The sequence below is a fragment of the Vicugna pacos genome, unplaced genomic scaffold (assembly GCF_048564905.1).
Source record: "Vicugna pacos unplaced genomic scaffold, VicPac4 scaffold_19, whole genome shotgun sequence".
In the NCBI taxonomy this organism is placed as follows: domain Eukaryota; kingdom Metazoa; phylum Chordata; class Mammalia; order Artiodactyla; family Camelidae; genus Vicugna; species Vicugna pacos.
Window position 1 is genome coordinate 34220876 of NW_027328740.1, and position 14085 is coordinate 34234960.

At 39.1% G+C, this 14085-nt stretch overlaps 1 long non-coding RNA gene across 1 annotated transcript; it reads left to right on the plus strand.

Moving 5' to 3' along the window:
- Positions 1 to 5964: 5964 nt before the first annotated feature.
- Positions 5965 to 9677, plus strand: LOC140692942 (uncharacterized). Its single transcript, XR_012068581.1, has 4 exons — positions 5965 to 6138; positions 8260 to 8344; positions 8632 to 8856; positions 9485 to 9677. It is a non-coding gene; the product is annotated as an uncharacterized lncRNA (long non-coding RNA).
- Positions 9678 to 14085: the final 4408 nt, after the last annotated feature.

Below are 14085 nucleotides of genomic sequence, written 5' to 3' on the forward strand. Positions count from 1 at the left end.
GATGATCTAGGCTTTCAAAAGCTGACAGTTTTGTATTTTAAACTAACTACAAAGTTATCTTGTAAAATTTTAGGTCATAAGCTTGTGAAGTGCCCAGTAATCCAGGGGGAATATGTCTGTGTCTGTGTGAAAGTTTGTGTGTGTGATTTCAGGAAGGTAGAAAGAAGTTCCATATAGACTTCTGATATATTTCTCCTCTACTTTAAGATGTAGGCATATATTTACACAAATAAATTGATATTCTTTTGTCATTTGGCATATTGGTGGGAATAAGTCATTCTAATACTTGTTTCAGAAGGGTTGGGGAGCGTGAGCTTAGAAAATGGGAGGAGAAAGGCAGGGAGGCACTTCACACTTAATGCAGGATATGAGAAACAGTAGCTTTTCTTTTCTCTTTTCTTCTAAAGCAAACTGACACTGAATTGTAACATACTATTACATAGAATTGCTTTTCTGATTAGAGACAAGTGCCTCAGATTTTTCAAGGCAACATGAATGATGAAATGTATTTTAGCATTTAACTTTAAATGTAGTTTTTTTTTTTTCAAGTAAAAGGCTATAGCCTGTTCTTTCTTCAAGCAGTGCATGATGTTCTCATTTATCCAGGTACATGATCTATGTGCTTAGTTTCTTTGGGTTTTTTTTTTTTGTTTTTTAAGTGCTTGTTTCATTGTGGTGGGAATGAATGTTTAAAATTTCTGGATTTTGATCTTTAGAACATGCTGATTTATCAGAACTGTTAAAAACCTGATTGTTCTTTGGTCCTTGTTTGGTGGGGCACCCTATTGATTACTGTTGTCTGTTAAAGAGAGAAATTCTTCCTCTAGCCTGCAGATCATTAAGTGAATGGTTTGCAGTGTGCCCTTAAATTTCATTGAATGCATTGAACATGATTGTCCAGTGAATTTTGAATTGACTCATAGTAATGGCTTTGCTTTGTTTCTGTGGCTTTTGCTCCTCTCCACAAGAGTCTGAATTCTCTGTTGCATTTTGTATATGTGTTCTTCACAGGGGAGGAAATTTTGCATTTTTTAGAGAGGTGGGTTTTCCTAACCCCTCTGAATGCCTTCTGTCATTGATACAACAAAAATCTTTTGTTGCAGTGCTTAATTATTTCATAAACTAGTTTTTGGCTTAATCAGAAACAATGACAGAGTGATAATAAAAAATAGGAAAACTTTCATTCCTTTGAAAAATAGAAATGAGGTGGTCAGGCTCATGCATGCTTTGTGCCTGACACCCATACTCTTATGTCATTGTGTGTCATGATTCGGAGATGCAGTTGCTTCAGGTTTATAGATTTTTGTTTTAACATTTGTGTTGAAGTCTTTCTCCAGGCTGATGTATCCTGTTGGGTTTCTTGAAAGTGTAGAAGGGAAACAAATGCTTTTTTTCTGTTTTCCGGAGGCCTGAATTGCTGATGATAAAGAGTTGAGTGTTGGCTGAGGAACAAAGTGATACTCCCTCTACTCCCAGCTGAAATTGATGAACAATGATATCAATGAAGTGTATCGGTATTTGACCAATAGAAGTTAACGAGACCAAACAGGCTAGTTATGCCTAAAGGAAAGTACTGAATTCACCTGCAGAATTAGGTGCATTACCAAGAAGAAGCAGCTTAGAGGAATCAGAAAAATCAGTCCTATGATGAGATATAAAGTGAATATAATACCTTTTTCTTATGAAACTTTTCTACTTTAAGTTGTGTAGAGCTAAAATTAAGTTTCAAGCACCAGGAGTTAAGAGTTTAGGTGGTTCTGTGGGATCGTTATTCAGGGATGTGACTAGACCCTGCTAGAGTGGCTGAAGTTGGCAGGAAAAGGCCCAGAGCCAGGATTTGTCACCCTAGGGTGTCCTCCATAATGGTTCCATGTGGGAGCCCATGATTATGTTAACAAATTTTAACAGACCCCAGCCGCCTGTCAAATTTAAGAAGAAAAATATATGCTTAGTATCTGCTTTGCAGGCAAGTGCCTGTGCATTCTCACTCCTGTCTCCTTTCCTTAAAAAGCAGAGACAATGCTTTGCTTTCGTAATTGAGGTTTTAGATAGCACTCTGCTAATTGAAAAGCAATGACCCTGGCCCTCAGCTATAAACGCTGGGTTAGTGTGCAGTTAGATAGTCTATTATCCCCAAAACAAGGACCCAGCTGGTCTGGTGGTCTGCTTTGTAATTCACATATCTAAAAACTGTACCTTATTCCCCTCACCCCATGACTTCCCTAAAGATACACTAAGCCTTTTTACTCATTGTGGATTCAACAATCTCTGTCTCATCCCTTCTTTCCCCACGTTCCTGCTTACTATCACAGAGCTGTTAATGAATTTTTCCTTTGATTATACACAATAAATATGGGAGCAATTGAGAGGCTCGTAGAGTTGGCTCCCTAATACCTCTCGCTTTCTCGACTTTTCTCACAGAGTCTTGAGTAATCATTCCCTTTAGGTAAGACTCCTGCCCGCCGGAACCCACAGTTCCATGTGAGAAGGATGCAGACTTTATCTCTCCTACCCGAGGGAGTGAGAGTAGAGGATTAAGATCTGCTCCTCCGTGGTCCTTTCCTGCCCCAGGGCCACTCCAGTTCACCTGCAGCCTTCTGGCCTCTGCTCTCAGGGCCTCTGTCCCAGGACTGACCGCAATCTTTTCTTCACTTGTCAACATTTCCTGGGCTTTTTAGAGGTTGATCTCTTCTCTACAATACAACACTGGCAGATGTGATGGTGGTCAGCGTGCTGGTGGGCAGTCACTTGGGGACTCCCAGGAGCCATGCTGATTCTCCTGAGTCTCGCATTCGGGGTTACAGAACTGTCGAGCACCGGAGGAAGTCCATTCACGTGAGGCCAGCACAGCATTGCATCACTGTCATTTTTTTTTTTAATTTTCAGTGGAGTAATTATTTGTAGAAAACTTTTCCAGATATCTGGCCGCCTGTTTTCCTCACCACCATCTCATTGTTGGCTCTGGTGCTTGTTTTTAAAACCAGGTTTCTTCTCTGTCATTTGTAGCAGCTGGAATTGCCGAATCCTTGATCTGCATTTGAAGCAGAATGCTTCTTCGTGATGTCAAGCTGATTTTCCTATTTCTGAATATTTCGTGTACACTCAGCAACTGTTTCAAATGAAATGCTCTTGTCCAATTTCAGTTAACCCCCATTTGCTGATCTCCTGCTTTCATGCTGAGGGCAGTTTCTTCTTCCTCTAATAAAAGTTAGCAATTTACATTTACTATTTGAAGGTACTGGCCCGAGGTGCTTTTGTCCTTAACAGTTTTAATACAATTCACCAGTGGTTTTTACTCTATGCCCAGAATTGTGCATCCCAGTCAATCTTAGAACATTTTCATTTCCCAACAGGAAGCCCAAGCATGCACAAGCAGTCATTCCCAACTTCCCCATCTTCCCCCAGCCCCAGGCAGCCACTCTTCTCTCTCTGTGGATTTACCTGTGCTGGACATTTCATGTAAAATGAGTCATTTCATGTAAATGGAACCGTCTATTGTGACTGACTTCTTTCACACTGGGTAACGTTTTCAATGTTTGTCCACGTTGTGGCCTGGGTCAGTACTCTATGCTTTGCTATTGCTGAATTATATTCTACTGAATACATGGGCCCCACTGTTTACCCATTCATCAGGTGATAGTCATTTGTGTTGTTTCTGCTTTTTGGCTGTGATGAGTAATGGCGCCGTGAATATTTCTTTAGAAGTTTTTATGTGGACATTTGTTTTCACTTCTCTTACGTGTGTGACCAGAGAGCAGAAATGCTGGGTCTTTCATAAAACAAATGTTCAAATCTCTGAGGACGTGCCAGGCCGTTTTCCAAAGTGGCCACGCTGTGTTACGTCCTCACCAGAAAGGGCTGCGTGCTCCGCTTCCTCTGTGTTCTCATTAGTGCTTTTTACAGTTTTTTTTTATTATAACCCATTGTAGTGAGTGTGAAGCGGTTTCTCCTAGTGGTTTTGACTTGATTTCCATTACAGCTAATGATATTGAACATCGTTTCATTGTGCTTATTGGCCATTTGTATATTTTCCTAGAAAAATACCTTTTCGGATCCTTTATCCTTCTTTTAATTGAGTTGCCTTTTTATTGTTGAGTTGTAGGTTTGTTTTTCTTTTAATTTGGAGATACAAATTCTTAATCAGATAAATGATTTGAAAAAATTTTCTCCTCTCTGTTGTTTTTTCACTTTCTGGATGGTGCCCTTTGAAGCAAAGTTCTAAATTTTGATGAACTCCAAATTATCTCTGTTTTCTTTGTTCCTTGTGTTTTTGGGGTATTACTTAAAATCTGAGGTATTTTATTTAAACTTGTATATATAAAATAACTTAATTCGTAGGACCGTTCTAGGAGACGGGTGCTGTTGTTGTCCCCAGTCTATGGATAGGAGACTGAGATGCGGAGAATTTCACTGACATATCAGTGTCACAGCTACCAAGTGCTGTGGGAGTTCAGACCCTCATGTTTGTCCCCAGCATCTGTGCTCTTCACCACCATGCTCCACTACTGCCTGGAATCGTTAATGAAAATGTCTTTCTTTTTTGATTCCTTGTTAGTTTCTTTTCTCATTGGGAACCTCATCTCCTCATTTTCCTTTCAGGTATCAGTGTAGATTTATTTTAGGTCTCATGTAGGCAGAAGCATTGCTGTCAGTTAACTTCTTTATTATTCACTCTCCAGTGATGATTGTTGCTATTTGACCTAATCAAGTCATGCTTAAGTCTTTCCTGCTCATGAAACTAAAAACAGTCATGACTTACAGAATGCTCAAAGAAGAAAGTACTTGATTGATTTTATTTTGCTACCCAATCAAACCAATCAAATATAAACCCCTGTGTTGGCACATAATATAAGCTCTCCAGAATAGGGTCACTGTCTTCCTTGTGTTTCATTTGTTTGGTCACAGTGTCTGGATCGTGCCTTGCTGTCTAGCAGTTTTGTGAGGATACAGTGCTCATGAATCATTGTAGGACAGAATTTTGACAACAGACTCTGTTGTTCATTTCACAAGGGAAAAGATAATATAGAAATACTGCTCAGATCTATTTTAAAATTAAGCTTGGAATTTTGAGAAGAATTCAAATACCATACAAAGATCTTTTTCACTGATTTTAGATATATCTTAGATATATGGTTACATAGCAGAGTAACTTATCAAGTAGATTTGACAAAATGAGTGTTATTTTGATTATTTGTTTTAGTTGAAATATTCTACCTGGGATAAATTAATCAGTGCCCATTATTGAACAAATATGATTGTATTCCTATGCAACATGGGAGCAGACTTCATATGTTTATATGTAATATACATGACTGTGTGTTTTAATCTGTCTGTCAGTGTTTATATAGTTTTTCGGCAATTTTGTAACTTTAGAATTCTTCTAAGAAAATCACCCCCGTATCTTGTGCCGTTTGTACTGTGTATCCTGTCTTATGCGAGGGATTCCACTGTCCCCTCAGTGAGGAATCTCCTCTCCTTTTGAGTTAGTAGCAGATTTAAAGGAACTGTGATTTCTAGGCCTTTGCTATCCACGTGTTTGCAGTTGGCTGTCAATCAGGATTTTCCCTTTGAGTTTTCATTGTTCAATTAGAATTTTTGAAAATAACTGTTAATGTATTTCACCGGTCTCCCTAGAAACTTGATGTGTTTGTGCTTTTCAGTTTTCAATTTATGAAAATTGTAAATGCACACTTGTTTTTAAGTTGTCCTTTTTCACTAGATATTTGTTTACCTCTTTATAGTTAAAATAATTTTCTTCCCAATGAATGAATCGGTGTGCATGTTTTAAAAGATACCTTACTTTTAATTTTTCTTATTCTAACAGGTATATTCATTGTACAGAATTTAGAAAATAAGGATAAACACAGTAATAACTTAAAAATGGCCCCTAATCTCACCTGGAGATACAGTTGTAAGGTTTGAAATTGAGAATTACAAGTCCTCTCACTTTGTTCTTCTTTTTCAAGTACGTTCTGATTACTGAGACCCTCGAATTCCCATATGAATTGTAGCAGCAGCTAGTCAGTTACTGCAGAGGAGCCCGCTGGGATTGTGATCGAGAACACGTTGGGTATAAGGATCGCTCTGGGGAGCACTGCCATCCCAAGAGCGCTGTCATCTGATCCAGGAATCTGCGTGGTGTGTCTGTCCAGCTATTTAGGTCTTACTTATTTTTTTTCAAGATTGCGTAGCGTTTACATAGTATTATTTTACTTTATTTTTTTGCATTTACACTAAGGACAAGTGTGCAAGGTACCGGGATTCGAATTGTATTATAGCCCCGCCACTTGCTGACACCATTTATGCTGCGGTCTTTCTTTGCCCGCTGTAAAATCTTGCACAAAATAGGACCTAAATAACTCTGTCTTGAATGAATGATTTTATGATTGTTGGATGATGCTTGAGAGTCCTTGTGATGATTTCTTTTTCCCAGACTTTCCCCTCTTCTTAACTATGCACTTTATCTTCCTTTCCTCCAGCCTGGGTTTCAGCCTGCCTGTGGCATTGATTTTCCTTGTCTGTGGACTCTACCTTTCACTATTTCACGATAATGTTACATGTGGGCTGTGGAAACTTGCTAGATATCAAGAAAGAGAAAATCCATTGCATGCTAGTATTTTTAGATTGTGTTATTCTTTTATCGATTGAAATTAAATTAGGCTGAACCCTGAGCCATCCCCTGAGCTCTTTTCGCCTTCCTACAGGTGATACTGCTTTCGTTGCTGCATGTGCCCTTCCCCCAGACTTGGTTTTGGAGTTGAGTAAGTCACCATCAGTTTAGCTCTCTCTTTAAAAGATGAAGAGAACATTTGCTCCTTCTCCCTCTTTGGGGACTTGGATGAGATGAGGTAACAGATAAAGAATGGAGCCCCACCTCATTCTGACCACCACTCTTTCAGTTCCTTTCTCCAGGGGAAAAGAGTACAATTCAACAGTATAAAGATTTTGTGCTAATGAGATAGACAAGACAACCAATCATTTATTAAATACACTTTCATGCCAGAAACAAATGTATTATACACATAAAAAGCACATAAAGCTCGGTAGTACTGTGGTTAAAAACGTGGGTCCGAGTTCAAGCCCTGCTCTGGAGTGACCAGTCATGTGAGATGGAGAACTGGTAGGTCGGCTTAGCCTCTCCAGGACTGGTTTTCTGTCCTGCAGAGACTGGGCTCCCTAGGCGTCCCCCACCCGTAGAGGTGCTGTGGGGTGTAAATGAAGCGCTTGGGCAGCCCGAGCACAGCTGCTCGTTCCTCCTATTTGCAGGATCGCATAGCTTTTGCGGTGACGGCTTTATGACCGCCCCGTGTAGACTCTCAGTGCTCCAAAGGGATGCCTTGTGGTTTGGAGATGGGGTTCTCACTTTTGTAAATACCCAAGGATTGTGTTATTGGGCCCTGATGATTTGAATCTATTCTTTAGAAAGTACATATTGTAGATATATTTTTCAATATGTGTGCTTTTTTCTTTTACTATTTAAAGTTCTACCCTCTCATCTCTTGGTGTGACTTTTCATGGAATCCAGGAAACAGTCCTAAGCTACCTGCCTCTTCACATTTCTCAGTGGTGGATTTCTTCCCTGACTAGAAGAGGGTTTTGCATAGGAAATTTTCTTTGTTCCCCTTTTCTTGGAGTCTCTCTGTTTGTCTTCCAATCTCTCAGTTGTCCATCTGTCCATTTATCTACCCACTCATTCTTCTGACTTGTTCCAAATAGCATTTCAGGCAGCTTACAGAAGAACAGATACCAAATAAACAGGTGAGAAAATGGGGTCAAGTTCAGACAGTGAGGTTAGGAGGTGAGCCTGTGTGAGGGTTGCAGGAGTGAGAAACACTCCTCTGCCTTGTGACTGATAAGATCGACAGCAGCAGTGTGCCTGAGGCTCCCAGCATACACAGTGAAGCAGGATTTGTGGGAGATGCTCACTGGCTGTGAAATAAATAAGTGGCTTAGGAGAAGCCCAGCCTTTCCAGCTACTAATGTTTAGGAGAATATTTTGGGTGTCTTCCAAAATCAGAGTATTGCATCTTTTCTTTTTCAGAGTTCTATGTATAGTTGGTTACATTCTATTCCTGGAAATTTCTCCAAAACTGCTTCCCACGTGAGTCCCATGGCTCGGGAATAGGGTGATTCTGCTCATTGACGGGTGTTGGCCAGAAACAGAAAATGATAGCGTCAAAGGAACCTGGGATTTGTCTGTCATGTTTTATCAGTGCTGTAGATTTCAGAAAATGCTTTCACCTTTTCTCTCCATCTGAGGCGGCAGCGTGATCTCTTTCCAGCATCAGGAGCTCAGGGCCACGGGATGATGGGGGCTGACTGCACTGCCGTCAAGACAAATAAGGTAGTCACCACAGGCGTGGTAGTTTTACATAGTGCATTTCATGTTCTTTAATAGGTTTCAACAGGTAGTTAATTAACTGAGTTAATTAACATTTAATAACTATGATGCTTTGTTGAAAAGACAGTTATAGGCAGAATATAAGTTGTGAACACTTTAAAAACGGTTTCATTACTGAAATTTCAGTAGGGAAGATTCAGTTTATCTTATTTACGCTTCTCTTTAAAAGTAACAAAGAAACAAGACAGAAAAAGCAGAGGATGATTTCTGTTCTTCCTCTCGGCTTGCAGGTGCCCTCACCCCCAGTGGCATCCATCCAGACACCAGCACTGACACTGGCCGTGCTGAGAACTGCCTCAGCCCTGAAGACACAACTGACAAATAGAAGGGGGCCAAGCCCTGTTACAGCAGGTGCTCTCACTTTGTGGGTCCTTATGTAACTGTGTGGTGTTATTCAGGATCGCCCGTTCTACAATGTGTGACGTTGCTACGGTGTCTCCTAGTTATTTGTTTCTGTAAATACTCATGTATTTTTTTCTATGTGTGGTACTAGATGTCTAAAAATGCTTTTTTCAGATGAAAAATAATGTGTATTTAATATAAAAGTCTGAAAAAAGGGGCAAAAGTGTCTATCCTAGTTCCACTACTCAGAGATTATAATTAACACTTTAATATCTTTTTTCTGTTCTTTTCATCAGTGTGTATTACCTCTGTCATAAAAACGAGCAAGCACTCTGTGCCTGTTAACTGTGTGGAGACCTCCATTTTCCATTCGGCTTATTACACGTTTTTCTACAATATTCTGTCTCCCATGGCATGATTTTTAATGACCAGTATAGCATTCTGTCTTGTGGAGGCATCGTCCATTTTACTTTGGACTAAATAAACTTTTAAATTCCATGTATATGTAACTGAAATACTGAAAAGAGAACTGTGGTTGTACCGAAAGGCCCCTACATCCCTTCCCCTTTTTTCCTGAGAGTAAAAACTGCTGACAATGTGGTGAATATATTTAATGACCTTTATGCCAATGTCATATATATATACACATACATACATACACGTATATGAGAAATCTATGTATATGTGTGTGTATATATATGCTTTATTGAAAAATAAGACCATACTATATGTTTTCTGCAGCTCGCTTTATTCACTCAGGGGTATTTCATAGACGTCCTCCCCCTCCAGACTCACCCGGTCCTTTCAGATAGAGTGGAGGGGTCTCCTGATGTGCAGGTTTGGTCTCTTGTGCAAGGACACCTTTCGTGGGAGAGTACTGTGGACAAGGCCTTGGACCACGCCGAAACACCAGAACTTTAGTGCCGAAAGCTCGCCGTGATTTACCACATCATTGTCTTGATGGTGGACACTTAAGTTTTCTCCATCTTCCACTGTCAGAAAGGGTGGTTGACTGGCATCCTTCTTGTACAAATATTCCTGTGATCTTGTATAAGTATTCCTTTAGTTAAGGTTTCTGGAAATTTAGTCCCTGGATGTGACAATTACATGCATCACAGGCCCTTTCAATTGACTAGGAATTCCTTCTCCAGTGGGGAATGAAATGATGTAGAATAACTTATGGAACCAATTCTCTATCGCTGGATATGATTTCACTTCAGCTTTTCTTCCCACCATTGTAAACAGTGCTGTGTAAATGCTCTGATGAGTACATCTTTTTGAACTGATTTTTTTCTAAATGAAACGATTCCTAAAAGTGGAGTTCAGTCTGTGTGTACAAAAGTTTTTCAGAGTTTACATATCCATTGACATGTCGTCCTCCAAAAAGATCGCTCACAGTTTGTTCTCTCAAAGATGGACACTAGCTAGAATATCTTTTAAAAATATTTGCCAATATGATGAGCAGAAGTGCTTTTTCATTGTTTTAGTTTGCACTTGATGGCCAGTGATGTATTAAGCATTTTTCACTCATTAGCCTTCTGACTTTTAAAAAGTGAATGATCCCTTTTGTCCTTTGCACACATTTAAGTGAGGGAGCTTCTTGTTACTTTGTGACAGCTCTTTGTTTGTTATGAACATTAACCCCATGTCTTCATCAACATGTATCACAGAGCTTTTCCTTGTAATTTCTAGCCTTTCATTTTGTTCAGTAGGTTCATTTTTATTATGGCCCAAACTAATCTTAAGGTAGTAATTGTCTTCTTTTTGGGTTTTATCCTTGATATTATTCTTAGAAATACTTTCTTATAATGTTATAAAGCTCTTGTGTAGATTTTTTTAATCTCTAAGTTGGAGATGATAATGGTACTTGTTATACTGAGGAGAAGTTGAATTAATATGAGCAAAGGATTGTATTTGCTGTTATTAGTACTTTCTAATATTTATATCACTATGTGGAATTTTTCTTGTTGTCATAATGACTGGAATAGAATTTGTTTTTTCCAGGGGATTCTCTGATTGTCCCAAGACAATTATTGAATTCATACTTTGCTCTTTGATTTGAAATCCCACCTGTAAAAAATACTTATGTACACTAGAGTCTCTTTTTGAGAACGCGGTTAATTTCTGTCAATCTTACGTTCTTACTCCAGCACTATATCTTACATATTGTAAAAACTTATTTAATATCTGACAGCACAATTTTTTTGATTTTTTTTCCATCCCTAATTTTCTTGGCTAGTATTATGACTTTATTATTCCTGAAGAATTCTAAACTACTTTTTTCTAGTTAAAAAAAAAAAACAGATAAGCGTTGTCATGGGATTATTTAGTAAGTTTTGAATTATCTTTAGGAGAACATACATCTTTACAAAACTGCTTTCCTCCATACAATATGTTGATGTCTCTACATTCACACCTCTTACTTCACCCCTCAGTACATTCCTGTACTTTCTGCATGTACAACATGGGCATTGTTTTTGAGTTTATTCCAGATTATTGTTGATGTTTTTGTTAATTTTGTAAGTGAGAATTTTTTGCTCTTATGTTTTTTAACTGTTAAAACTGACACCTAGGAAGGCAGATTCGGTTTGTGAATACTCACTTTGTAACTTCTCATTTAAACTTGTAAGTATTAAGTACTTGTTACAGAATCCTTTCTTTTCTGTTTTTAAAAATTTGTAAGATTCTCAAAATGGTCATAGCTAAGTAGTATAGGTGGGGAGACAGATGGAGAGAGGTAGTGTGGCTCATGTACAAACTGTGAGCACTTTCATGGCTGCCTTTACACTGGAAAAGCCGCTGAAGAGTCCAGGATAAACCAGGGATGGCTTTGGATGCACTTAAAAGCCAGCTTTCCTGCCTGTATGGTGAAGACTGGTGGGCGTGGCAGGTAGATTATCAAGGTCGATTGGAGGTTATTGGCTGCACAGAACGCTGTGTCTGTGTGAACTGGAGACCATCACCATGGGAAATGCTTGGTGCCAGGATCAATGCAGAGGAGCTGGGGAGCCTGTGTTAAGGATTTTCGAAATATGGGAGTGGGAAGATCAGACTCTGCATTCAGATCTGAGTTTGAATTCATCCTCTTTAGTTTACTGGTCCTCTGACTTTTGTCAAGTTATATACCCTCTTTCAATTCTTGTTTTCCTGTCTCTCAAAATAGGAGAATTACGGCCTGCTGCTAGAGTGTTTGATCAGGGTAAATAATTTATGTCTATAAGATGCCACGTACAGTCACAAGCTCAGTGAGAAATGGGCTGTCGCCTCTTCTTCTACAACTCAGTGCTTGACAAGACATGGGGGAAAGCTGGTCCCTAATTTGTGTGTGATGTAAGTAGGAACAAAATTAATGTCTTGCCTTTCCTTAGCAGTATTCTTACTCCTTTGCTTCATTTACTTCTTTCCTCCTTTACTTTCCCCTTTCCCCTCCTCCACCAAAACAGCCTGAGACTCTCTCAGAACACTAGATTCAAATTACTTTAAAGGTTGTCTCATCCTCATGAAATGAGAGTAACATAAAAAAATCTGTACACATCCCAGAATACATTGTATTTGATTTACACACACACATGTGCGCGCGCGCACACACACACACACACAAACACACAATCAGGCTACCTCCCACTTGCAGAGGGAGAAGGACCACTTTTTCTGAGTTTTCATTCACTGAGCGTGAGGACAAAGTCTGTTACGTATACTTTCACCAGGCTTTGTGCATGGTGCTTTTAATTGGATTTCTGCTTTTTGGACATAGATATAGTCTCCTAATAGAAGAGAGAAAGTGGAGACATAGACATCCTGCTGAGATATTGGTGTCATCATATTTGAGTTGGAAAAGGCTTAAGGCAGCATAGAGTCGTAACATTCTATGGGTGAGAATCCATGTTGGTGTAACTTGGACAAGAACCTGGGTCTTCTGCCATCTTGTCCACAAGGGTGAGGAGGCAACTGGGAAGGGGATGGCAGGGATCGTTGTTTCTTGAGTTCCATGGTCTTGCTACTTTTCATTGCTCAGCTGCCTTTTCATGAGACCTCTCATGGGAAGGTCACTCTATCCTGATAGATTGAGTTTCTTATCAGCAAAAACTCTGGACCCACTCATATTTTCCAGAGTTTTCTGCTGACCTGCTGACACTTTATATAAATGAGACCTAAGTAACTACTGAATATAAAATCCTTTTTGTTATCATTTGCCCTCGAGTTCCATAGGAATGGTGTGCTGTCTCAGGTTGTCTAAAGCTAGATCTGAACAAAGATAGGGTGATAGGCTGTGCTGCTGGACCCTCCACAGTCGAATGGGATTTCCACGTTAGTTTTTAGAATCAGGCAGATGAGTTCATATCTTGCCTTTACTAGTTATTATCTTTGTGACTTGGGGGAGAAGCTGTACTTCTTTGTGTCCAGTTTTCTTTATCTGTAAATAAGTTCAGTATTTATTTTAAGGTTTCTGTTCTAGAATTGAATGAGCTAATTCCCTCATTTATACCTAAAATAATGATCGCGTGGTTCTATGCTTATGCCTTGGTAGTTGATTACTAAGGGTCTTGGCAGTGAGAATGGGGGTGGGGGGCCCATGAATAACAGAGCTTATATTCCAGGATATGCTTGTAAAAGACTGGATGTGCAGTGGATATTCAGTAAATATCCACTTCTTTCCTAATCTGCATTGATTGTGTATATATCTTTATACTAATATACGGACAATTTTTATTGCAATTTAAATATCTTTGTAGTATTTACAATATGTAGCTATAAAAAATACGTGAAATAAATGATTTGAATTTTCTTTTCAATAAGCAAAACAAAATAAAATAGAAAAGAAAAAAGTTTTGAAGGAGTAGAAATAATTTTATTTCCGTGGAATCAATTCCGTATAATAGGTATTTTGGTTGTGTTGTTAAACAGCATATAAAATTGATAGGCTGTAACATACTGGAAATGAGGAAACAGTGGAGACATACTACCTCTAATGCAGTCATTTTGTTACCAAGTCCAAACTCGTTCTGCTTGCTGCATGACAGGCCAATAAATCGGGAGATGAGATGTTGGAGTAAGGAATAGTGACTTTATTTGAAAAGCTGGCAGACCCAGAAAATGGCATACTGATATCCAGGAGAACTCTCTACCCCAAGTCAGAATTCAGTCTCCTTTTATACTAAAAAGTGCTGGGGATGTGGTTGGCTGTTGCAAACTTCTTGCTGTACAAATTGTTTCTCCTTGTAATCCTGTGTACTTGCAGCTGTCCATGTCGGTCTAATTATGGTGCCCCCGTAAACCCTCCAAAATAAAACAAAGGTTATTCTCTATTTTGCAACTTGCCATCTCTACATAAGTGTAGAAGA